Source organism: Mus caroli, unplaced genomic scaffold (genome assembly GCF_978045245.1).
Source record: "Mus caroli unplaced genomic scaffold, Mus_caroli_1 scaffold_15, whole genome shotgun sequence".
NCBI lineage: Eukaryota > Metazoa > Chordata > Mammalia > Rodentia > Muridae > Mus > Mus caroli.
In genome coordinates, this window is record NW_028227270.1 from 98758717 (window position 1) to 98783297 (window position 24581).

Sequence of the window (24581 nt, forward strand, 5' to 3'; positions counted from 1 at the left end):
TCCATCAGAATTTGTGCGAACTGAATATAAACATTAATTCTCAGAGAGTTAAGATGGGCTTTTTCTCACTGAACCAATTAAAGGTATGTTTACCACCTAAAGACCTGGATGAAAGGTGTGTCTTTTCTAAGCTCAAAAGATCCGGATTAAATGCAAGTCTTCTCACTTCAAAGATCTGGATTAGAAGTAAATCTTTCTGCTTTATATTAAGCAAAAATTTTTCACATGAGTGCCTTCCATTTGGAGGTTTAGTTAATTCCAGATGTTGCCAAGTTGATAACCAAGAATAGCAATCACAATCCCCAATCCTTAATCTTTTTACTACTTAACTAAACAGTGCAGGGACTCTAATCTATATCTGCTCTCTCTGCCTTTATCAATGTCTCTTTAAGTTCTTAGGACAATTGCCACCCCTTTAACCCTTTTTTAGCCATTTTGAAACATATATGCATATGTAATTATACAAGATGTAATAACTGTAATGTGTTGAGAAGACTAGGCTGACTCCGTGACAGGCTTCAAATTGGCAGTTTAGGAAACTAGGTCTAAGAACTGGGCAAGTACAGGCAACCCTGGCAGGCAATTACTAACAGAAAAAATCCCAGGCTCCAGCCTCCACACCCTGGTTATGGTTCTGGAATGCCTACAGTTAGAGCAAGATAAGGCAACCTACCCTGGGATTGCCCAAGAACAGTTTCCAGCCTCCACATCGCAGTAATGGTTCCAGAACGCCTAGAGATAGAGTAAGATAAAATTCATCTACTCGATCTTTTTTAAAAAATATTCTTATTAGGTATTTTCCTCATTTACATTTCCAATGCTATCCCAAAAGTCCCCCATACCCTCACCCCCATTCCCCTATCCACCCACTCCCACTTTTTGGCCCTGGTGTTCCCCTGTACTGGGGCATATAAAGTTTGCATGACCAATAGGCCCCCAATGGAGAAGCTAGAGAAAGCACCCAAGGAGCTGAAGGGGTCTGCAACCCTATAGGTGGAACAACAATATGAATTAACCAGTACCCCCAGAACTCGTATCTCTAGCTGCATATGTAGCAGAAGATGGCCTAGTTGGCCATCACTGGGAAGAGAGGCCCCTTGGTATTGCAAACTTTATATGCACCAATACAGAGGAATGCCAGGGCCAAGAAGCGGGAGTGGGTGGGTAGGGGAGCAGGGCAGAGGGAGGGTATAGGGAACTTTTGGGATAGCATCTGAAATGTATATAAAGAAAATATCTAATAAAAATTAATTAATTAATTAATTAATTTAAAAGAATATCTAGCCAGGCAGTGGTAGCGCATGCCTTTAATCCCAGCACTTGGGAGGCAGAAGCAGGTGGATTTCTGAGTTCGAGGACAGCCTGGTCTACAGAGTGAGTTCCAGGTCAGCCAGGGCTACACAGAAAAACCCTGTCTCGAAAAAAACAAAAACAAAAACAAAAACAAAAAAGAATATCTAGTTTCACTAACATATCTCTGACCCAACTTTGTAATACATGTGCAAATATTGAATAAATTGCCTACTACATTAAACAAGAAAAAAAATTCATCTACTCTAGAACTCCAATATGCTTTAAATGGAGCCTTCTGAGCTACTTGCTTGGTTCTCTACCTTGATAATGAGAGACCCCAGTATGCTGGACTTCTGCAGAATAAAATACTCTTTGCATTTACATACTATTTGAGTTGGGGTGGGTGGTATCATTCTTTGGAGAATCATGGACCTTACATTTGGGTGCTCATCTGGGATTCACTGAAGACACCCTGACCCAAATAATGGAGTGTTTTCCCCCCAGTTGTCTTTTGTCTTCTCTATCTTTGTGGGTTTTGTTTTGGGTTTAATCTGGTAGATGAGTGGAACAAAGTAGATGTGTATTTTGTCAACTGGCCAGGGTCAACGGAGGATGCTCCCAATCCCCTACCAGAAGTTCAATAACTTGCTAGTTCTCATCTGGATTCTTAACTAGCTGTAGGTCTATGGGCCTCCCTCCTTTGTTACAGGGAGGAAGACTGTCTGAGACAGCCTATTGGTTTGGGTTTTGTTTTCCCAGGAGCATCTTTCTGAGTCTGTGTATATTATTTGTGCTTTTTGTGCTCCCAAACAAGTTTTTCTTTGATTCTCATTTTGAATGAGACAGGCACAAGCACCCCATTGGGCTTAGTCCTGAACCACTTTAAGGACTTTCACAGAGTTAGAGAAGACTCCAGTCTGGTTGTAGTCCCCACAAACAAACCATCTTCTGCAAGAATTAATGGCCCACCTTTGGCCTGAGGAGGGAACTTTCCATCTCCCCATCATTTACAGGGTAAAGGGTTACTTTATAAGGCCTGGGGCCACCCAAACAAAATTCATATCACCATATGGCAATACCTGGTTGAGAAACCCACTATATACATGAGACCATTTGTTGCTCCCCACCCTTCTTGCTCTAAAGGAGGATCAGCTTTGGTCTTATACCTTGCTCTCCCTTTCTGCTCCCTTATGTTCCTGTTCCTGCTTCAGCTGACTCTGCCCAGCCAGCACAGGTAGAAGGAGGAGCAGTCCCTGACTCTCCTGACCCTCCTGACTCCACTTGGAGTCCACCTCTGTCCCATACTGCCCAGAGGGACAACTCTACTAAGGCCTTACCAATTCAGGCTATGGGGCCCCCAGGTGCTCAGGGGAGACAGTTCGAGGCATATATGCCATTTTCCAGTAATGATCTTCACAATTGGAAGTTGCAGAATTCTCCATTTTTAGAAAGATCATCTGCTCTCACAAGTCTTCCAGATTCAATCATGCTGACCACCAGCCCACCTGGGATGAGAGAGAGAGAGAGAGAGAGAGAGAGAGAGAGAGAGAGAGAGAGAGAGAGAGAGAGAGAGAGAAGAGATCAGATCATTGAAGCTACATGGAAATTGGTTCTGGGAGCAAATGGGCTGCCCACTCAAGTTCAGGCTGATATAGATGTAGCTTTTCCTTTGACTTGACCCGACTGGAATTTTAACACTGCTGAAGGTAAGGAGATGCTCCAGGTCTACTGCCATATTCTAATGAGAAGCCTCTGAGAGACTGCCAGACAGTCCACAAATATATCTAAGCTGAGCCAGGTGATGCAGGGAAAGAATGAGAGCCCCAGGAAATATCTAGAAAGACTTTTTGAAGCCTATAGGACCTACACTGCTTTTGACCCACAAACTAGGGAGTGCCAGTCAACTGGGACTATGTTTTTTGTTAACCAAGCTGCTCCAGACATCCATCGGAAACTTCAGCCACTGAATGGCTATGTGGTCTGCCTCTGGCACCCAAAAGCCAGTTTCTATTTGCCTTTAAATTGCAAGACTTAGAGAGAGGCTTTGAGAGAAAACTGACTTGTTCACGCTTGCATCAAGGATTCAAGAACTCACCACCACCTTTGATGAGGCACTGCATGAGGACTTGGGTGAATATGAGTTGCCGCACTCCCCAAATAACTGTGCTCCTAAATGTATTGCCAGCCTCTGACTTGGAGGAATGCCAGGAGGCCACATGAGACCTGCTATAGGAACTTGGCTACCGAGTGTTTGCGAAAAAGGCCCAGCTTTGTCATTTTGAAGTTACCTACCTGGGGTACATATTTAAAGGAGGCCAGCCAATGCATGTGGTTAGATACCCCAGAAGCATACCATCCTTAGCATCCCAGTTCCATCAACCTGAAGGCAAGTACAGGAATTTCTGGGATCTTCTGGGTTTTATAAACTTTGGATGCCAGGGTTCAGTGAAACAGCCAAACAGTTAAGAAGCTGGACCCAGTGGCCCAAGGATAGCCAGCCTGCCTTTGAATCATAGCCACTACTGCCCTGCTAGTCTAGGATGTTGACAAAATAACCATGCAGTAGGAACTTGTTATCACACACACACACACACACACACACACGCACGCACGCACGCACGCACGCACGCACGCACGTACACACCCATATGCTCTTGGGGGAATCTTCAAGAATCTACCTAGTCAGTGACTATCCAACACCAGACTGGTGTACTTTCAGGCTCTACTTTTGAATCCCCCTCAAATAGGATATAACCAATCATCTGCCCTAAACCCTGCCACCCTACTACCTGACCGGTTCTCTGACATGCAGCATGATTGCTCTTTAATTCTGGGGCACACTCAGAACATCATGCCGAATGTGACTGACATACCCTGGCCAGATGTGGAACGTATCTACTTCATGGATGGGAGCAGCTTCATCCAGAATGGAATCAGATATTCAGGGGCACCGGTAATGGACTTGGGCTCTGTTATTTGGGCAACTGCTTTGTGACCAGGAACTTCAGCGCAGAAAGCTGACGTAAAGGCTCTAACCCAGCCTTTAAAACTGGCAAAAGGAGCCATACTGACAGCAGATGGTATTATTAACTGCTGAAGAAAAAAATCATCAAAAATAAGGGGAAATATTTGCTTTATTAGAGACAATATGGATTCCTCTCAAAATGGCCATAATTCATTGCCCTGGGCATAAGAAGGGGACATCAGAAACAGCCTGAGGGAGCAGGCCAGCTGATAAAGCTGAAAGGGAGGCTGCCTAAGTTTCCACTGTCGACATCCTGGTAGCTTTGCTGACCTCTGCACTCCAAGCCATCCCTGAATATACTGCTAAAGACAAACAACAGCAGGCAAAATGCCAAGGGGTTTAGAGAACAGATGGATGGTTGCCGACCTCTGAAGGCTACACCACCCTACCTAAAGAATTTGCTAAGCAACTCATGCATCAGATTCACCAAGCTTCACACCTGGGTCACTGAAAACTGAAGGAACTGCTGTGAGGGGCAAGGTACAAAGTATTTGACTTCGGACACTTGGTTGATCAGGTCATCTCAGACTGTGCCACCTGCCAGGCTGTGAATCCCTCAGGCCCTACCAAATTCAAGAGCTGCTCCAGGAACCAGAATCAGAGATCAACAGCAAGGGGGTTGTTTGGGAAATAGATTATACAGAAATAAAAGGAGAAACATATGGATATAAGTATTTGCTAGTTTTTATAGATACCTTTTCAGGATGGGTAGAAGCCTACCCTACAAAGAACACTGTCAATGTAGTGGAAAAGAAGTGTCTGGAAGATGTCATACCCAGGTATGGTTTGCCTACTCTGTTTGGGTCTGCACTGGTATCTCAGATAACTCAATCTCTAGCACAGGTTCTGGGGCCCAATTGAAAATCACATTGTGCATACAGACCTCAGTGTTCAGGGAAAGTAGAGAGGATGAATTGGACTCTGAAGGAGGCCTTGACCAAGTTAACCCCTGAAACTTGCCTACCTTTTGCCTTATATAGGGCTAGCAGCACCCCTTATACTTTAGGTCTCCCCCCAAGCCACAGTCATTTTTTGAGATCCTATATGGGAGGCCACCTCCCATGCTGCCTAACCTCCATCTCATATCTTAGCTAAATATGACCAACATAAGTTTTTTTAAAATCCTTGGAAGTCCTACACTGGTTCCAGAATCAACTCTGGCCTGCCACCCACCAGGTTTATGAGACTGCTCCTCCCCATGAAACCATTGCTTTGAACCTGGTGAGAAAGTCTGGATTAAAAGACATAACTACAAGTCTATGGAACCTCACTCGAATAGGGCCTCACACTGTCATCCTGACCATGCCTGCAACTGCTAAGGTGAACAGAATCAGGACATAGATACTCCACTCCCACATTAAGCCTGCTAGGAGAGAGATGATCCAGCAGTTGAGGTCCCAGTGGAGGAGAGTTCCAGGTGAACTGCCACAAGAACTATTTAAGGTCACCCCACACCCTGTCAATCTGCTGAAACTGTGACTCCAGTGTTCTTGATCCTGCTTGCTTGCTACTTATGTTTTGCTGCACCAGCCACTAGCCCCCTTAATATCTGGGTACCCCCAGGTGATGAAGCAGCATCCTTGTCATCAAATTCACAGTGGCTGGCAAAAAGGCCGATTCTACTGCCAGTTCTTAACTCCTTTCTCTCCAGACTTAACACAGAAATGTTGGTTACCAGACAGTGACTCTGAATTGTAAATAAGGTACCCATAGCCTATTCCCACCGTACTGTAACCCCTACTGTTGCAGGATACATGCTACCCAAGAGAATGCTTGGTGAGCTTGTACCTCAGGACTTACACTATACATTTATGGCCTGGTTGTAAATTTGACTGAGGATTTTTATGTTCTAGTACAGCTTGTACCAAGTGTGACTTATTATTGTGGTGAGGATGTCATCAATCAGCCACCACCTCCAAACAACTGGGTTAAAAGGGTGGCCAGTTCCACTGTGTAACTAGGTTCTCTCCTTGGTGGAGGGTTGCTATGAGCTGCTAGTATAGGGGCCTCAGCCCTAATATTCCAAGATAAAAATTACAAGGCCCTACAAATGGCGGTAGATGCAGATATACAGGGGATGGGAAGCTCATCAGGCTCTGCGGGATTCTCTATTCTCCCTGGCAGAGCATTCTTAAAGAAAAAGCCTAGATTCACTGTTCCTCCAGCAGGGAGGACTCTAGGCAGCCTTAGGTGAGGAATGTTCTTGACAACTCAGGGTTGGTTAAAGAATCCATGGTCTTAGTCAGTAAGAGACTACAAGACAAATCCTACTGATAGTAGTTTTGACTTGTGGTTCCTGCATAATCAGTGATTTAGTTGGGTTTCTTAAGGAACAGATTTATTAAACATCTTAAGAATTTGAGATGGCCCAAAACTGAAGGGGAGAAATGAAAAGGCTAGGCTGACTCCACAACGACAAGCTTTAAATTGGCAGTTTAGAAAACTAGGCCTAAGTTTCTGGGCAAGTCCAGGCAAACCCTGGCAAGACAATCACTATTAGAAAAAAACCCAGGCTCCAGCCTCCATCCCCTATAATGGTTCTGGAATGCCTAGAGATAGAGTAAGGTAAAACTCATGTACTCTGAAACTCCAATGTGCTTTTTTTTTAAAATTAATTTATTTAGTTAGCTTTTTAAACTCCATATTTTATCCCCCCCTCCCTCGCCCCTGTCCATTCTTTGATTGCTCCACATCCCATACCTCATCCCCACCCCCCTGTCTCCATGTGGATGTCCCTACTCCCCATCCCACTTGACCTCTAAACTCCCTGGGGCCTTTAAACTCTTGAGGGTTAGGTGCATCATTTCTGAATGAACACAGACCTGGCAATCCTCTACTGTATGTGTGTTGAGGGCCTCATATCAGCTGGGGTATGTTGCCTGGTTGATGGTTCAATGTTTGAAAGATCTCAGGGATCCAGATTAATTGAGACTGCTGGTCCTCCTTCAGGATCGCCCTTCCCCTCAGCTTCTTTCAGTCTTCCCTAATTCAACAATGGGGGTTGGCTGCTTCTGTCCATTGGTTGGGTGCAAATATCTGCATCTGACTCTTTCAGCTGCTTGTTCAGTAGTCTGGAATACAGTCATGCTAGGACCCTTTTTGTGAGCACTCCATAGCCTCAGCAATAGTGTCAGGCCTTGGAACCTCCCTTGAGCTGGATCTCATTTTGGATCTGTCGCTGAACATTCTTTTACTCAGGTTCTTCTCCATTTCCATTCCTGTACTTCTTTCAGACAGGAACAATTATGAGTCAGAGTTGTGACTGTGGGATGGCCCCCCTCCCTCATTTGATGCCCTGTCTTCCTGCTGGAGGTGGGCTCTATAAGTTCCTTCTCCCTACTGTCAGACATTTCATCTAATGTCCCTCCCTTTGAGTTCTGAGAGTCTCTCATCTCCCAGGTCTCTGGTGCATTCTGGAGGGTCCCCCAAAATCCGATTTCACAAAGTTGCCTGTTTCCATTCTGTCTGCTGGCCCTCAGGGCCTCAGTCCTTTTTAGCTCACCCAATACCAGAACAGGCTCTCCTCTCCTCCCCACTACCTCCCCACCTCCACTTTCCCTCACAGGTCCCTCCCTCCCTCCTTCCCTCCCCACTTGTGATTGCTTTTTTCTCCCTCCAAAATGGGATTGAGGAATCCTCACTTGGGTACTTCAGATTGTTGAACATTTTGAGTTATGTGGACTGTATCTTGGGTATTCTGTACTTTTGTTTTCTGGCTAAAATCCACTTATTAATGAGTACATACCATGCATGTCCTTTTGGGTCTGAGTTACCTCATTCAGGATGATATTTTCCAGTTCCATCCATTTGCCTGCAAATCTCAGGAAGTCCTCATTCTTAATAGATGAGTAGTATTCCATTGTGTAAATAAACCACATATTCTGTATCCATTCTTCTATCATGGGACATCTAAGTTGTTTCCAGCTTCTGGCTATCACAAATAAGGCCACTATGAACATATTGGAACATGTGCCCCTGTGGCATGGTGGGACATCTTTTGGGTATATTTCCAAGACTAGTATAGCTGGGTCTTCAGGTAGATCTATTTCCAATTTTCTGAGCAACGCCCAGATTGATTTCCAGAGTGATTGTACCAGTTTGCAATCCCACCAGCAATGGAGGAATCTTTCCTCTTTCTCTACATTCTCTGAAACATGTGATGTTATCTGTGGTTTTGATCATAGCCAATCAGGATGGTGTAAGGAAGAATCTCAGGGTCATTTTGATTTGCATTTCTCTGATCACTAAGGATTTTGAACATTTCTTTGGGTGCTTCTCAGCCATTTGAGATTCCTGTTGTGAAATCTTGGTTTAGTTCTATACCCCATTTTTTTCATTGGGTTGTTTGGCTTTTTGGTGATTAGCTTCTTGAGTTCTTTATATATTTTGGGTATCAGCCCTCTATAAGATGTGGGGTTGGTGAAGATTTTTTTTCCCAATCTGTAGGTTGCAAATTTGTCTTACTGACTATATCCTGTGCCTTACAGAAGCTTTCCAGTTTCATGAGGTCCCATTTATCAATTCTTGATCTTAAAGCATGAGCCATTGGAGTTATGTTTAGAAAATTTCTCCCTGTACCAATGATTTCAAGGCTCTTTCCCACTTTCTCTTCTATTAGATTGAGTGTATTTGGATTTATGTTGAGGTTCTTGATCTACTTGGACTTGAACGTTGTGCAAAGTGACAAATATGGGTTTATTTTCATTGTTCTACATACAGACAGTCAGTTAGATCAGCACCATTTACTAAAGATGCTTTCTTTCTTCCATTGTATATTTTTGGCTTCTTTGTCGAAGATCAAGTGCCCATAAGGGTGTGGTTTTATTTCTGGGTTTTCAGTTCTATTCCATTGAACATGTCTGTATCTGTACCAATGCCATGCAGTTTTAATCACTATTGCTCTGTAGTACAGCTTGAGGTCAGGGATACTGATTCCACCAGCTGTTCTCTTATTGTTAAGAATTGTTTTTGCTATTCTGGGTTTTGGGGGTCTTCTTTGGTTGGTTTGGTTTTTGGAGGGTTTGGGGGTTTTGTTTGTTTGTTTTGAGGTTTTTGTTTTTGTTTTGTTTGTTGGATTTTTGGTTTTTTTTGTTTGGTTTTGTTGTTGTTGTTGTTTTTGGTTTTTGGTTTTTTTTTTAATATTATGATTAGAATTTTATTTTTTTTAATTTTTAATATTTTTATTACATATTTTCCTCAATTACATTTCCAATGCTATCCCAAAAGTCCCCCATAGCGCCCCCCACTTCCCAACCCACCCATTCCCATTCTTTTGGCCCTGGCATTCCCCTATATTGGGGCATATAAAGTTTGCAAGTCCAATGGGCCTCTCTTTCCAGTGATGGCTGACTAGGCCATCTTTCGATACATATGCAGCTAGAGACAAGAGCTCCAGGGTTCTGGTTAGTACATCATGTTGTTCCAACAATAGGGTTGCAGATCCCTTTAGCTCCTTGGGTACTTTCTCTAGCTTCTCCATTGGGAGCCCTGTGATACATCCAATAGCTGACTGTGAGCATCCACTCCTGTGTTTGCTAGGCCCCGGCATCGTCTCACAAGAGAAAGCTATATTTGGGTCCTTTCAGCAATATCTTGCTAGTGTATGCAATGGTGTCAGCGTTTAGAAGCTGCTTATGGGATGGATCCCTGGATACGGCAGTCTCTAAATGGTCCATCCTTTCATCACAGCTACGAACTTTGTCTCTGTAACTCCTTCCCTGGGTGTTTTGTTCCCAATTCTAAGAAAGGGCACAGTGTCCACACTTTGGCCTTCATTCTTCTTGAGTTTCATGCGTTTAGCAAATTGTGTCTTATATCTTGGGTATCCTAAGTTTTGGGCTAATATCCACTTATCAGTGAATATATATTGTGTGAGTTCTTTTGTGATTGTGTTACTTCACTCAAGATGATGCCCTCCAGGTCCATCCATTTGGATAGGAATTTCATAAATTCATTCTTTTTAATAGCTGAGTAGTACTCCATTGTGTAAATGTACCATAATTTCTGAATCCATTCCTCTGTTGAGGGACATCTGGGTTCTTTCCAGCTTCTGTCTATTATAAATAGGGCTGCTATGAACATAGTGGAGCATGTGTCCTTTTTACCGGTTGGGACATCTTCTGGATATATGCCCAGGAGAGGTATTGCTGGATCCTCCGGTAGTACTATGTCCAATTTTCTGAGGAACTGCCAGACTGATTTCCAGAGTGGTTGTACAAGCTTGCAATCCCACCAACAATGGAGGAGTGTTCCTCTTTCTCCACATCCTCGCCAGCATCTGCTGTCACCTGAATTTTTGATCTTAGCCATTCTGACTGGTGTGAGGGGTAATCTCAGGGTTGTTTTGATTTGCATTTCCCTGATGATTAAGGATGTTGAACATTTTTTCAGGTGCTTCTCTGCCATTCGGTATTCCTCAGGTGAGAATTCTTTGTTCAGTTCTGAGCCCCATTTTTTAATGGGGTTACTTGACTTTCTGGAGTCCACCTTCTTGAGTTCTTTATATATATATTGGATATTAGTCCCTTATCTGATTTAGGATAGGTGAAGATCCTTTCCCAATCTGTTGGTGGTTTTTTTGTCTTATTGATGGTGTCTTTAGCCTTGCAGAAGCTTTGCAGTTTCATGAGGTCCCACTTGCCCATTCTCGATCTTACAGCGCAAGCCATTACTGTTCTATTCAGGAATTTTTCCCCTGTGCCCATATCTTCAAGGCTTTTCCCCACTTTCTCCTCTATAAGTTTCAGTGTCTCTGGTTTTTTTTTTTTTAATATTTTTATTACATATTTTCCTCAATTACATTTCCAATACTATCCCAAAAGTCCCCCATAGCGCCCCCCACTTCCCTACCCACCCATTCCCATTCTTTTGGCCCTGGCATTCCCCTTTATTGGGGCATATAAAGTTTGCAAGTCCAATGGGCCTCTCTTTCCATTGATGGCCGACTAGGCCATCTTTCGATACATATGCAGCTAGAGACAAGAGCTCCAGGGTTCTGGTTAGTACATCATGTTGTTCCAACAATAGGGTTGCAGATCCCTTTAGCTCCTTGGGTACTTTCTCTAGCTTCTCCATTGGGAGCCCTGTGATACATCCATTAGCTGACTGTGAACATCCACTCCTGTGTTTGCTAGGCCCCGGCATCGTCTCACAAGAGACAGCTATATTTGGGTCCTTTCAGCAAGATCTTGCTAGTGTATGCAATGGTGTCAACGTTTAGAAGCTGATTATGAGACGGATCCCTGGATACAGCAGTCTCTAAATGGTCCATCCTTTCATCACAGCTACGAACTTTGTCTCTGTAACTCCTTCCCTGGGTGTTTTGTTCCCAATTCTAAGAAGGTGCACAGTGTCCACACTTTGGTCTTCATTCTTCTTGAGTTTCATGCGTTTATCAAATTGTATCTTATATCTTGGGTATCCTAAGTTTTGGGCTAATATCCACTTATCAATGAATACATATTGTGTGAGTTCTTTTGTGATTGTGTTACTTCACTCAAGATGATGCCCTCCAGGTCCATCCATTTGGATAGGAATTTCATAAATTCATTCTTTTTAATAGCTGAGTAGTACTCCATTGTGTAAATGTACCATAATTTCTGTATCCATTCCTCTGTTGAGGGACATCTGGGTTCTTTCCAGCTTCTGGCTATTATAAATAGGGCTGCTATGAACATAGTGGAGCATGTGTCCTTTTTACCGGTTGGGACATCTTCTGGATATATGCCCAGGAGAGGTATTGCTGGATCCTCCGGTAGTACTATGTCCAATTTTCTGAGGAACCGCCAGACTGATTTCCAGAGTGGTTGTACAAGCTTGCAATCCCACCAACAATGGAGGAGTGTTCCTCTTTCTCCACATCCTCGCCAGCATCTGCTGTCACCTGAATTTTTGATCTTAGCCATTCTGACTGGTGTGAGGTGGAATCTCAGGGTTGTTTTGATTTGCATTTCCCTGATGATTAAGGATGTTGAACATTTTTTCAGGTGCTTCTCTGCCATTCGGTATTCCTCAGGTGAGAATTCTTTGTTCAGTTCTGAGCCCCATTTTTTAATGGGGTTATTTGACTTTCTGGAGTCCACCTTCTTGAGTTCTTTATATATATTGGATATTAGTCCCTTATCTGATTTAGGATAGGTGAAGATCCTTTCCCAATCTGTTGGTGGTTTTTTTTGTCTTATTGATGGTGTCTTTAGCCTTGCAGAAGCTTTGTAGTTTCATGAGGTCCCACTTGTCAATTCTCGATCTTACAGCACAAGCCATTACTGTTCTATTCAGGAATTTTTCCCATGTGCCCATATCTTCAAGGCTTTTCCCCACTTTCTCCTCTATAAGTTTCAGTGTCTCTGGTTTTATGTGAAGTTCCTTGATCCACTTAGACTTGACCTTAGTACAAGGAGATAGGAATGGATCGATTCGCATTCTTCTACATGTTAACAACCAGTTGTGCCAGCACCATTTGTTGAAAATGCTGTCTTTCTTCCACTGGATGTTTTTAGCTCCCTTGTCGAAGATCAAGTGACCATAGGTGTGTGGGTTCATTTCTGGGTCTTCAATTCTATTCCATTGGTCTATTTGTCTGTCACTATACCAGTACCATGCAGTTTTTATCACAATTGCTCTGTAGTAGAGCTTTAGGTCCGGCATGGTGTTTCCACCAGAGGTTCTTTTATCCTTGAGAAGAGTTGTTGCTATCCTAGGTTTTTTGTTATTCCAGATGAATTTGCAGATTGCACTTTCTAATTCGTTGAAGAATGGAGTTGGAATTTTGATGGGGATTGCATTGAATCTGTAGATTGCTTTTGGCAAGATAGCCATTTTTACAATGTTGATCCTGCCAATCCATGAGCATGGGAGATCTTTCCATCTTCTGAGATCTTCTATAATTTCTTTCTTCAGAGATTTGAAGTTTTTATTATACAGATCTTTCACTTCCTTAGTTAGATATTTTATATTATTTGTGACTATTGAGAAGGGTGTTGTTTCCCTAATTTATTTCTCAGCCTGTTTATTCTTTGTGTAGAGAAAGGCCATTGATTTGTTTGAGTTAATTTTATATCCAGCTACTTCACCAAAGCTGTTTATCAGGCTTAGGAGTTCTCTGGTGGAATTTTTAGGGTCACTTATATATACTATCATATCATCTGCAAAAAGTGATATTTTGACTTCATCTTTTCCAATTTGTATCCCTTTGATCTCCTTTTGTTGTCGAATTGCTCTGGCTAGGACTTCAAGTACTATGTTGAATAAGTATGGAGAAAGTGGACAGCCTTGTCTAGTCCCTGATTTTAGAGGGATTGCTTCAAGCTTCTCACCATTTACTTTGATGTTGGCTACTGGTTTGCTGTAGATTGCTTTTATCATGTTTAGGTATGGGCCTTGAATTCCTGATCTTCCCAAGACTTTTATCATGAATGGGTGTTGGATCTTGTCAAATGCTTTTTCCGCCTCTAACGAGATGACCATGTGGTTTTTTTTCTTTGAGTTTGTTTATATACTGGATTACGTTGATGGATTTCCGTATATTGAACCATCCCTGCATCCCTGGGATGAAACCTACTTGGTCAGGATGGATGATTGTTTTGATGTGTTCTTGGATTCGGTTAGCAAGAACTTTATTGAGGATTTTTGCATCAATATTCATAAGGGATATTGGTCTGAAGTTTTCTATCTTTGTTGGGTCTTTTTGTGGTTTAGGTATCAGAGTAATTGTGGCTTCATAGAATGAGTTGGGTAGAGTACCTTCTGTTTCTATTTTGTGGAATAGTTTGTGAAGAACTGGGATTAGATCTTCTTTGAAGGTCTGATAGAACTCTGCACTAAACCCATCTGGTCCTGGGCTTTTTTTAGTTGGGAGACTATTAATGACTGCTTCTATTTCTTTGGGGGATATAGGGCTGTTTAGATCATTAACCTGATCTTGATTCAACTTTGGTACCTGGTATCTGTCTAGGAACTTCTCCATTTCATCCAGGTTCTCCAGTTTTGTTGAGTATAGCCTTTGGTAGAAGGATCTGATGGTGTTTTGGATGTCTTCAGGATCTGTTGTTATGTCTCCTTTTTCATTTCAGATTTTGTTAATTAGGATGATTTCCCTGTGCCCTCTAGTGAGTCTGGCTAAGGGTTTATCTATCTTGTTGATTTTCTCAAAGAACCAGCTCCTTGATTGGTTGATTCTTTGAATAGTTCTTCTTGTTTCCACTTGGTTGATTTCGCCCCTGAGTTTGATTATTTCCTGCTGTCTACTCCTCTTGGGTGAATTTGCTTCCTTTTGTTCTAGTGCTTTTAAGTATGTTGTCAAGCTGCTAATGTGTGCTCTCTCTAGTTTCCTTTTGGAGGCACTCAGAGCTATGAGTTTTCCTCTTAGAAATGCTTTCATTGCATCCCATAAGTTTGGGTATGTTGTGGCTTCATTTTCATTGAACTCTAAAAAGTCCTTAATTTCTTTCTTTATTCCTTCCTTGACCAAGGTATCATTGAGAAGAGTGTTGTTATGTTTCCACGTGAAGGTTGGCTTTCTATTATTTATTTTGTTATTGAAGATCAGCCTTAGTCCATGGTGATCTGATAGGATACATGGGACAATTTCAATATTTTTGTATCTGTTGAGGCCTGTTTTGTGACCAATTATGTGGTCAATTTTGGAGAAGGTACCATGAGGTGCTGAGAAGAAGGTATATCCTTTTGTTTTAGGATAGAATGTTCTGTAGATATCTGCCAGATCCATTTGATTCATAATTTCTCTTAGTTTCTCTGTGTCCCTGTTTAGTTTCTGTTTCCATGATCTGTCCATTTGTGAAAGTGGTGTGTTGAAGTCTCCCACTATTATTGTATGAGGTGCAATGTGTGCTTTGAGATTTACTAAAGTTTCTTTAATGAATGTGGCTGCCTTTGTATTTGGAGCATAGATATTCAGGATTGATAGTTCCTCTTGGAGGATTTTACCTTTGATGAGTATGAAGTGTCCCTCCCTGTCTTTTTTAATGACTTTGGGTTGGAAGTCAATCTTATCAGATATTAGAATGGCTACTCCAGCTTGTTTCTTCATACCATTTGCTTGGAAAATTGTTTTCCAGCCTTTCATTCTGAGGTAGTGTCTATCTTTTTCTCTGAGATGAGTTTCCTGTAAGCAGCAAAATGTTGGGTCTTGTTTGTGTAGCCAGTTTGTTAGTCTATGTCTTTTTATCGGGGAGTTGAGTCCATTGATATTAAGAGATATTAAGGAAAGGTAATTGTTGTTTCCTGTTATTTTTGTTGTTAAAGTTGGCATTCTGTTCTTGTGGCTGTCTTCTTTTAGGTTTGTTGAGGGATTACCTTCTTGTTGTTTCTAGGGCGTGGTTCCTGTCCTTGTATTGGTTTTTTTCTGTTATTATCTTTTGAAGGGCTGGATTGGTGGAGAGATAATGTGTGAATTTGGTTTTGTCGTGGAATACTTTGGTTTCTCCATCTATGTTAATTGAGAGTTTGGCTGGGTATAGTAGCCTGGGCTGGAATTTGTGTTCTTTTAGTGTCTGTATAACATCCGTCAAGGATCTTCTGGCTTTCATAGTCTCTGGTGAAAAATCTGGTGTAATTCTGATAGGCTTGCCTTTATATGTTACTTGGCCTTTTTCTCTTACTGCTTTTAGTATTCTATCTTTATTTAGAGCATTTGTTGTTCTGATTATTATGTGTCGGGAGGTATTTCTTTTCTGGTCCAGTGTATTTGGAGTTCTGTAGGCTTCTTGTATGTTCATGGGCATCTCTTTCTTTAGATTTGGGAAGTTTTCTTCTATAATTTTGTTGAAGATGTTTGCTGGTCCTTTGAGTTGAAAATCTTCATTCTCATCCACTCCTATTATCCGTAGGTTTGGTCTTCTCATTGTGTCCTGTATTTCTTGGATGTTTTGAGTTAGGATCTTTTTGCATTTTCCATTTTCCTTGATTGTTGTGCCGATGTTCTCTATGGAATCTTCTGCACCTGAGATTCTCTCTTCCATCTCTTGTATTCTGTTGCTGATGCTGGTATCTATGGTTCCAGATTTCTTTCCTAGGTTTTCTATCTCCAGTGTTGCCTCATTTTGGGTTTTCTTTATTGTGTCTACTTCCCTTTTTAGGTCTAGTATGGTTTTGTTCATTTCCATCATCTGTTTGGATTTTTTTTTCCTGTTTTTCATTAAGGACTTCTACCTGTTTGATTATGTTATCCTGTTTTTCTTTAAGGATTTGTAACTCTTTAGCAGTGTTCTCCTGCAATTCTTTAAGGGATTTTTGTGCTTCCTCTTTACTGTCTTCTACCTGTTTACCAGTGTTCCTTTGTATTTCTTTAAGTGTGTTATTAAAGTTCTTCTTGAAGTCCTCTACCATCATCATGAGATATGCTTTTAGATCCGTGTCTAGCTTTTCCGGTGTGTTGGGGTGCCCTGGACTGGGCGAAGTGGGAGTGCTGGGTTCTGATGATGGTGAGTGGTCTTGGTTTCTGTTAGTAAGATTATTACGTTTACCTTTTGCCATCTGGTAATCTCTGGGGTTAGTTGTTGTCGTTGTCACTGTTTAAAGATTGGAGCAGAAGCTGTGTTCCACTCACCAGCAGTCTCAAAATCCTGTGGTGGGGGTCGTGGGTAGCTGGTGGTATCCCGGTGCTGGTCCAGCCGGAAGAGGCCTGTGGTCCTACTCAGGCCGGTTTTCTGCTTCCCTAACTAATGCAGTCTCAGGTCCCGCGCGCAATTGGATTGGAGCAGAAGCTGTGTTCCACTCTCCAGAAGTCTTAAGATCCTGTGGCGGGTGTTGTGTGTAGCTGGCGAGTGTCAGCCGACCCTGCGCCCTAGCTACCCCGGTGCTTTTCTGACCGGAAGAGGCTTGTGGCCCTACGTAGTCCGGATTTCTGCCTCCCCAACCAAAGCAGTCTCAGGTCCCGAGTGATTGGACTGGAGCAGAAGCTGTGTTCCACTCACCAGCAGTCTCAAAATCCTGTGGTGGGGGTCGTGGGTAGCTGGCGGGTGTCAGCCAACCCTGCGCTCTAGCTACCCTGGTGCTGGTCTGGCCAGATGAGGCCTGTGGCCCTACTCAGGCCGGTTTCTGCTTCCCTAACTAATGCAGTCTCAGATCCCGTGAGCAATTGGTTTGGAGCAGAAGCTGTGTTCCACTCACCAGAAGTCCTAAGATCCTGTGGCGGGTGTTGTGGGTAGCTGGCGAGTGTCAGCCGACCCTGCGCCCTAGCTACCCAGGTGCTTTTCTGACCGGAAGAGGCTTGTGGCCCTACGTAGTCCGGATTTCTGCCTCCCCAACCAGAGCAGTCTCAGGTCCCGAGTGATTGGACTGGAGCAGAAGCTGTGTTCCACTCACCAGCAGTCTCAAAATCCTGTGGTGGGGGTCGTGGGTAGCTGGCGGGTGTCAGCCGACCCTGCGCTCTAGCTACCCTGGTGCTGGTCCGGCCGGATGAGGCCTGTGGCCCTCGGTTTTTGGTTTTTTTGTTTGGTTTTGTTTTTTGTCTTTCCAGACGAATTTTCAAATTGCTCTTTCGATGTCTTTGAAGAAGTGTAATGGGATTTTAATGTGGATTGCATTGAATCTATATGTTGCTTTGGAAGAATGGCCATTTTTACTATGTTAATTCTGCCAGTCCATGAGCATGGGAGATCTCTCCATTTTCTGAGATCTTCTTTGATTTCTTTCTTGAGAGACTTGAAGTTATTGTCATACAGGTCTTATACTTGTTTTGTTAGAGTTACCCATATTATTTGTGGCTATTATGAAGGGAGACCACCAGGCTCTCAGCAGCAGCTCTGGGATTCCAGCAGTGGTGAGAAGAGGGGGTTCTTACCAACTGCGTTGAGTGCAACAGGTTCTCTAGAATAGATCATGATATGGTATCTTCACTGGAGCACACCAGCCAAGAGTCTGCCCCAGCAGAAAGAACTGGGCAAGGAGTGGAAAGGCTCCAATGTGCTTTAAATCAAGCTTTCCAAGTTCCCTTGGTTGTCTCTTTATCTTGGGAATGGGAGACCCCAGCATGCTGGGCTTGTGCAGAATAAAACACTCTTTGAGTTACATACTATTCGAGTTCAGGGGTATCATTCTCTGGTGAATCATGGACCCTTAGAGAGTAATGTGTGATCTGAGAGTTAATATTAGTAATTATGGTTTAGTTAAAGAATCCATGTTTCCTAGTGATTAACTATAAAAAGAAATCAGGACTACTTGTCAAATTGCAGCCATCGGCATTGTTATGTCTTGTAAATTCATTATTTTAACATAAACTTCATAATTATTTTAACTTTTAGAAAAAAATATTGGCAAATTTCTTTTCAACAAAAGTAAGCTTTGTTTTAAGGCAATCAGGAAATAGAGAACATGCTTCAAAGAGATGCCTTCATTGAGCATCTTTTCTAGAGCATGAAGAAAGGTATACATGGAAACAACTAACTGGTTAAGTTTATAGAGCAGCTGCAACAGTCTCATAGATTTACCAACTACACAGGCAAACCCACACAGGTTAACTCCACCCAGACCTCATAAGAGACCAGTTAGCAAGTCTGAATCATAGGGCTCCATCCTCAAGACTGAAAATGTAGTCATCTGCATAAGCCAACACCTCCTTTTCCTTAAGAGTACCCAAGGAGCTAAAGGGATCTGCAACCCTATAGGTGGAACAACAATATGAACTAACCAGTACCCCCTGGAGCTCATGTCTCTAGCTGCATATGTAGCAGAAGATGGCCTAGTCGGCCATCAGTGGAAAGAGAGGCCCATTGGTCTTGCAAACTTTATATGCCTAAGTACAGGGGAACACCAGGGCCAAAAAGTGGGAGTGGGGGTGGAGGGGAGTGGGGTGGAGGGCATGGGGGACTTTTGAGATAGCATTGGAAATGTAAATGAAGAAAATACCTAATTAAAAAAAAAGAAAAAATGCAATAAAGAGATAAGGTCTGGAAAAAGATTGCAAAACCTAAGCATAAACTTAGAACATGTCTTAACTATTACCCAAGTAATAGTGGTTTGAATGAGAATGGTTTCCATAGGCTTATATATTTAATTGTACTTTTCCCAGATGGTAGAGTGTTGAGGAAGACTTAGGAGGTATGGTCTTGTTGGAAAAGGTGTGTCACTGGGTTTAAGGTTTCACACAGCTTTTAAGGTTTCAAAAATCCACAGCAGACCCAGCCTCTGTATTTCTATCTGTCATGCTTTGCTGATCATGACATAGCTCTCAGCTTCATCCCTTCCTATATAAGTTCCCTTACTCATGGTATCTCTTCCCCACAGTAGAACAGGAGCTAAGGCACCGTGTCACTGTTTCCTCCATAAAACTGCAGGTCTTGGATTCTTTGCCATTTTATCCTAAAAGAGAACATAGCAAGAGAATGACTAATCAAGTGGCCTTCATCAAAAGAAGTAGATAAAAAAAAAACACCTAATTTCTTAATGCTTCATTTGTACTAGAATCCAGGTGCCCAGAAAGGATACACACCTCCACCCACATAGGCCTCAGGAGACAGGGCACTATCTTCCTCAATGTCTATGACACAAAAGAGGAATTTAGAGATATAAGAAAATCATCCTTGTGTTGCAAACCACCAAATCATTGCTTATATTTCCGATCCATTTCCACTCATCTCAAAAGTATAGGAAATAAACTTAGATTATACAATTTCTAAAGAAAATATCTTTAGATAAAATGGAGAATAAATTACATTTTGGACATCATGTAATTAAAAATTTTTTATTTGTAATTATTCTTGAAAATGTCATTGGACAACTTACCTACCCTGTGTCTAGATAAACAGGGTCTGGCTGTACCGTGAGGACATTCACCCCAGCCCTGCACAGACCAAGCAGGTGACTGTTGCCTTGTAGCTGTGGACTGAGGCTGCCTTTGACTTTGGCAAGGGAGATGTAAGGCAGGGAGGCTCTTGGTAGGAAAAAGGAGCGTCCCAGTCATCTGTCACTGTGCAAAAAGAAGGAGACAGGACCCAGGGAGAAAACAGTTTATCACTTCCCAGTTTTCATCCAGGACCTGGTTTAGGGAGTGTTTGCAGCAGTTTGGGGTGCACTGTACCAGAACTGCTCATCAAGCGGGCCAGGCAGGGACAGGACAGGGGCCTGGTGGCTTCTTAGTCTGGGTGGCCATAGATTATTAAGGAATGACAGGCAATACTTTTATAACTTGTGGGCCTTAATTTAGACAACAGGCAACTCCTTTCTTCACATTCTTTTGTAACTTACTGGTTAATAGACAAACAAGAAACATCTGGAGAAACAAGATAAGAATTGGTTCAAAGAACTCAGTTTGACTCTGCCAACTGAAGATGGAGGCATTTTCCTTGAGATAGCTGGATTTAGACAATTGTTTCCTTACAGTGAGAAAGCCAAATAACATGAGTGATATGAGACATGCAGAAATCTCTCTCTCTCTCTCTCTCTCTCTCTCTCTCCACATGCACATGTGTGTTGAGAGAGAGGGAGTGGTGTGGAACATGTTATATGTGTGGATGGAAGGGGGCATGTTGGTACTTGCAGGTAAAGATGTGTGTGTGTGTGTGTGTGTGTGTGTGTGTGTGTGTGTGTGTGTGTGTGGTGTGTGTGTGTGTGTAGACCAGATGACAATCTCAGGTGTTTGAAGCTCAGTGCTTCTCCTAAACTGTTTGGCTAAAGATTTCCAGAGATCTTCCTCCCTCTGCATCAATGCTACTGGAAATAAACAAATTATACCACACCCCAAATTTTTGTGGGGGTTCTGGAAATGGAACTCAAGTTCTCATGATTTTACTTCAAGTATTTTACCAACTGATGCATCTACTTGGCATACTAAACTTTATACTTTTAAAGTTCAAGGTACTTCAGTGTATTTGTAATCCAATCCCATATTATTTGCTATAAAAAAAAAAACCTTGACTTCATTAGAGTCACACAGACTAAATTTATTGTTACATGCTGGAGATGAGAAGCATGTAAAAACTTACTAAAATATGAAGATAGCAGCCCTGACTTAGACATGTATATATAGACATTAAACTTGTAGTTCTTTCAGTCCAGAAGCAGCCCTGTTAAAGAAAGCAAGCTCTGTCATTATTACAAGTTCTAATACTGGTGGCTTCATGAACTTAGAAGTATATGTAAAACCTTACCAAATCATCAAATAATTACTAAAGAGATGTGGCAAGTAAAATTAAATCATTGTGAGTTTCTTAAATGATAATCCACATCATTAACTAGATTGGTGGAAGCCTGGAATTATACCAAATGTGTCACCCAAACTAAATTGACTTTTTCAGGCTATTCAGTTTTTAAATATCATAAAGAAAGAGACCAACTCACGTGTCTCTCAAAAGTGGCTGCCAGCTTTTCTCTCTGCTTAGTGTAAGGTTTTGAGAAGAGCCTCATTTAATAACTCATTAATATACTATTTTTGAGTATGCATTAGCAGCAACGTAAATCATTGAGATTCTACAAACAAAAGCAGTTTCTCTGAGGCATGTTCACTATCCAGGGAGGAGGAAAGCAGATACACAGGCAACACAGACCGGAGTTCAGAGAAAGCCCCAAGGATGGAACCTGAGCTGATATGTGAATGATGGACAGCCACAACTCACGTGATCTGGCAAAGATCAACCAGGGTGTATGTGCATAGTCCTGTGGCAAGGGAAGCACCGATGTTACATTTGAGGCAGGGGTTGAGGTTGAATATAACTCAGAAATAACTTTGATAAGAAAAGGATAGTAATTATGAAGGACAAAGTCAGTTAAGGTTTACGTTTCTGAGTGTTTTGTTAGATGTGAAGTATATAGAATAGTTTGTTGTTTCAAAAGCATTGTAATTGTTGTGTGTATATGTCAAAGGGGTTTACATGTATATGTATGCAGATATGCACACGTGTGTATGTCAGCAGAGACCAGAGACAGCATTGCTATCTGCTTCAATAGCTCTGGCCTTAATTTTTTTCAATTAACGTCTCTTTCTGAACATAATGTTCATTGATCCTGCTAAGCTACCTTGCCAGTGGTCTCTAAAGACCCACCTCTCTTTACACCAAACCCCTTCCAAACAACATTCAGGTTTAAAAACCTGCACTTCTTTGGCCAGCTTTTATTTGGATGCTGGGCATCAGAATTTGGGTTCTCATACTTACAGAGCAAACCTTTTATAGACTCTGCCATAGTCCCAGCTATCTTATCTGCCTGATCAAGTTGACCTAGCTCTCTAGCTAAAAATATTTAGCTGTTGTTTTAAGTGTCTCAGCTCTAGAGCTGGCTTACCTGGAACTATCAGTTTAGACCTGGCTCACCATGACCTCATACCCTGAGTATATCAAGTCTCTTGCCTCAGCCTCCTGAGTAGCTTGGTTTAGGAATATCAGGAATGGGGCCTTGTCTTTCTCCCTAGTCTGGGTTCATTCTGTCCTGAGTTCAATGAGGATGAACTAGGGTGGAGCTCTACCAATTCAGTGAGGTGGCAGCCTGTGGTTGGCCAGTTTGGCTGCAAAGGGAAGGTGTGAAGGGAAGGGTGCATAAAAGGCTCAGGGAGTCAGAGAAGACTCTAGGAATCTTGAGGTTTCCTCCTCACCCTCCTGCTCTAGGAGACCTTTCACCAGTGTCTGTGTCAGGTAAGTTGGAGCAGAATTCTTAGTAGAAACAGACAAGGACAACAAGGTCTGTGGGAGGAAATGTAAATCACTTTCAACAAGATTTGACACATGTAGAAAACTGGAAACATGCCACAAATTGGATCAGACTTGCTCCCCACCTTGACAAGAAACGGAAGGACTTCTGGCCCTTATCTTCCATAAAAAATGTAAGCTTTGTGCCATAAATAAATATGGGAAGTCATTTACCCTGAAAAACAGATCCATTTGGCCAACCAGAATTTTCTGAGAAGCTGCGCGCTTTCTATGAGTTCAATATCATTTGAGTGATGGTTGGCTATGGGACAGTGAAGAGGATCAGGATGAAGCAAACAGCACTGTCCAGTAGCCTGAGGTCACAGTGGGTGAGATGAAGGAAAAGGCAGAAGCCTGCCAGGCTAATCCTCAGGACTGTGTTGACTTGAAAAGTGCCAAAGTGATGCCATGCATTTAGCTTTTGTTCTGGATAGAGCATGGTCATATGAACTTGAGGGATGAAGGATTGTCATGAAAGGCAGGAAACTATCAAATTTATGGCCTGATTGTACCTATCATTATTTTTATGGAAATGAAAGAAGAAAAAAACAGAAAACAGAAGACAATCAATCAAAATACCCAAAGAATATGATTAGACATTGTCCAAAAAGAACCATATACGTTTACATATTTGGAAACCATCCTTTTCATCAAAATAAAGAAAAATCTTAAATCTATTTCATAAATGATATTTCATAGTACTGCACATTAATCAGAAGATGAAGTTGAATAACATCATCCAGATCATAGTCTTTTTCTTACTGTACTTAGAATTGTAGGGAATATTCTAATATTTTTGAGATAATCTGCCTTTGGGACTGAGAAAAACCTGTAAATCTTATCCTGCTTCACTTGGTAATTATTAATATAATCATTATTTGCATTACAAGGAATAGAGATATAGCCACAGAGTTTAATTTCAGAAATAGGAGATATGGGCTGCAAAGCTGTGGTTTATCTGGCAAGGATAGAACAGAGCTTTTCTATCTGCACCATCTGTCTGCTGCCACCACCAGCCCCAGGTCCAGCCTTTGTAGAAAGCTCAGACCACAAACAGGATGGCAAATTCTTACCTACATCTTCCTCTTTGGGATCTTTAAAGTTCTCTCAAATCAAGCTTGTCATGATATCACAGCAGGCAGTGATTTGTACAGATTTGGAGCTGGAATGTACATTGGCTATTGCTATATGCTGCCTTCCAGGCACATAGTTAAGTGGCTTTTCCTCTTGCTCATGGCTGTTTATGATCTCATCTTCCAGAGTCTCATGGGCTGGAGCAGTGGATACATTTCTTTTCACCTGTATAAACATCACAAGCATATCCTCTCCCTTTATAGCTGCAGGTTTGTGAATAGTTTCAGTCCAGAAGTCAGAGCTGCACAGAGTCTTGTAATTATCATGAGCTGTATACCTTTCTTTTATTGGGCATACTTCATTTTATCCTTTTTATACAGGTTCCATGATGATTCATCATTCCATTTTAGTAAATATTAAAACATGTCTAATGCTCAGTTATGCTATTCTCAGTCCTTTTGTCCTGATGAACAGTGATGTCCCTATTGCTAAATTCTTGAGTTCTCATTGAGAAATGCTAGGATTCCATTCCTCTGTGACCTTAAGATACACAT

At 42.0% G+C, this 24581-nt stretch overlaps 1 pseudogene; it reads left to right on the plus strand.

The window, feature by feature from the left end:
• Nucleotides 1-23672: 23672 nt before the first annotated feature.
• On the plus strand, nucleotides 23673-24538 carry LOC147001052 (putative vomeronasal receptor-like protein 4; annotated as a pseudogene).
• Nucleotides 24539-24581: the final 43 nt, after the last annotated feature.